Source organism: Triticum dicoccoides, chromosome 5B (genome assembly GCF_002162155.2).
Source record: "Triticum dicoccoides isolate Atlit2015 ecotype Zavitan chromosome 5B, WEW_v2.0, whole genome shotgun sequence".
NCBI lineage: Eukaryota > Viridiplantae > Streptophyta > Magnoliopsida > Poales > Poaceae > Triticum > Triticum dicoccoides.
The window spans coordinates 695442489-695445439 of NC_041389.1; positions in this window are offsets into that span (position 1 = coordinate 695442489).

Genomic DNA, 2951 nt, shown 5'->3' on the forward strand with positions numbered 1-2951 from the left:
GACCAACAATCCCAGCAAGCTGCTCCCTGATCAAGGAGGCGCCGTCGCCGTCGCCGCCGCGTAGGCAGCCTCCGCGTCTGCCTCCTCCGTTGTCGTGTGCCATCGCCAGTCTGGGTGTAGGACTGTTGCGTGGTCGTCTGGGTATATGACTGCTGCTGCTGGTAGTTGCCGGACTGGGTGGGATCGGAGTCTTCCACCTGCCCGTCCACATAGCCCCCTCCTCCTTCGTCGCCTCCGTCGTGGATGATCTCGAGCATCCCCCTGTCCATGTCGTACGCCATCTCCCCCGCTCTCTGCATTGCAACAAGTAGCATAGTAAGCTGCTCCTCTCTCTCCCTTGTATCCTTTAGCCGTTGCTTTGTTCGTGGTTTGCTCTTGTACTCCTGGCCGGTTGATGGCTTTGTTAATTCAAAGTCAGGCTCCTCTGGAGGAGCCTTCGTTCCAAAAAATAGCTCAATGTAGAGGCTAGAGACAATTCAGTATATGGACCAATCATTGAGGAGATTAAGGTTTGCTCAATACGAGAGAAGCCTACAATGTTCGGTTGGCGCGATGTTCGCCAAATGGAGTGTCTCACATCTTAGCAAAGGAAGACTCTATTCATGAGCTATGCAAGACATGGTTCCTTGTACCACCTCCCCCTGATATATTTTCGACTCTTTGAACACTGATGTCGGCCAGAACTCTTAATAAAGGGGGCATCACATCTAAAAAAAGCATTGTAAGTGTCCATTGGTTTTGGTGATTAATAATAAGGGAAAAAGGGCTAATGTTTTATCAAGTTTTTTTTCATGAACTTTGTCTATTTTTGATTGGAAATATCATTAGTTAGCCCCAAATTTGTGCTAAACAGTGGTTGGACTTTCATAGTACTACCTCATAGGCACGAACAACTTTTGTCCAATCCCTTGTGATGATCGCCCACCCATCCTTCACCGCCTTCAGGAAGACTTCTAGACCATTATCATGGTATGAATTATATACTTTAACCTTAGTTGCCTCCACTCTGGTCATGTAGTTTGCAAGGTAATCATCGGTAAATTTCTTCAAAAGCCACTGAAAAGATAAAACTTTCAGATACTCATGTATAATAGAGTAACTTGTTATGGGCAGGAGGAAAAGGCAACACATTACTTACCGTCCTAAATTTCACTGCTGCCTTGGACAAAGTGTTAATAAAGAGCTTAATTCCCATCACCTGTCTCTTTTGCCTAACAATCTTTCTTAGTTTCCTCACTTGACGCTTGTTCATGAATATGTCATTGCCCCATATGCAAAAGGGATCGAAGCGTGGATCAGTACCGCTCATTGTACCTACAAGCAACCAGTAAATGTTAGAAGCTAAGCTGTGATTGCACAAATGATGTAAACTACAACTACTTCTGTTCCTAAGTACAAGTATTTTTAGAGATTTCAATATGAACTACATACGGATGTATATAGACATATTTTACATCAGAATCTAGATTCACTCATTTTGCTCCGTATGTAGTCTATATTGAAATCTCTAAAAATACTTATATTTAGAAACATATGGTGTATAAGACATGAGATGCAGCTAACCTCGACGACAAACAACAACATCGCCCATTGTAGCCCCGTGTAAGTACATGGAAATGCAATATTAACTACAATAGGATTAACATCCACCAAAAATAGCAAATGGTAATAAAACAGCAGCATCTGTAGTGATATCATCATTGCGAAAGAGTAGCACGGTAGTAAAGGGACGGATTAAAAATGGATAGAATTGTTTACTACAACAGACAACCTAGTATAGCCTTTGAAACTGGTACTGATAGAAATGAAATTGACAGATTTAAACATCGTAAGGCAGGTGCTGCTAGAGCAGAGAATGGCCATGTGCTTACTACATCAATCGTACAGAACATGGCCATTGCAACTGGAATTGGTAAGATTCAGGTCAGTTCATACTTGGTAAGTCCTGAGAGGTAGTTGCTGGGGCACTTCATATGGATAAGAGCCCCCCCCCCCCAAGTTGTCCACATTGGAGGCAAGGTGTTCCTCCGGGTTGAAGCGTGGATCAGTGCTGCTGACATTTGTACCTACGAGAAGCAAGTAAATGTTAGAAGCTAAACTGCAATTGCACAAATGATGTAAAGTACTATAAGACTTCGGATGTAGCTAACCTCAACGGAAAACAACAACATCGCCCGTTATGGCCCTACGTAAGGACACGGAAAGGCATGTTAATTACAACAGGGTTAGCATCCACCAAAAATAGCAATGGGCAGCATCTCTAGTATATCTCATTGCGGAGAGTAGCACGGTAGTAAGGGACAGATTAAAAATGCATACAACTATTAATTGCAACAAGCTTAATAGCATCCTAAGTCATGTTTTATAAGTTTGTAGCTGCTATTGGTGAAATTGAGCTGAAAAGTTCATACTTGAACTAACATAGTGTGCAGTACTGAAAATAATTAACAAGGCATGTTTAACTACACACTACTAGGGAAAACCTTATACACAACATCTTAGGAGTAGCGCTGGACAAAACAGGGCGCTACTGCTACTTAGTAGTAGCGATTTTAAATAAACCGCGCTACTGCTACTACTTTAGCAGTAGCGCGTTCTGCCAAAGAACGCTGCTGCTATACTTGGATTGGGCGCAGTTGGCTAGACACACTTAGCACTAGCGGGTAAGCCCCGCCAGCGCTACTGCTACGTCTCTTAGCAGTAGCGCTTTTCTCTGAAACAAGCTACTACTTACTTACCTTATCCTAGAGCGTGCGGTGCAGTTCCCTCTCACTCACTCTCTCCCTCTCATTCGCTCTCGCCCGGCCGCGCCGAACCCGTCGTCTGCCACCGCCGCGCTGCTCCTCGCCGAGATACTCCCTCCTCCCCCCTCATCCTCCAGCCGCCCTCCTCCCACCGCCCCTTCTTCCCCCTTCTCCGGCCGCCCCCTCCCTCCTCCTCCTCCGGCCGCC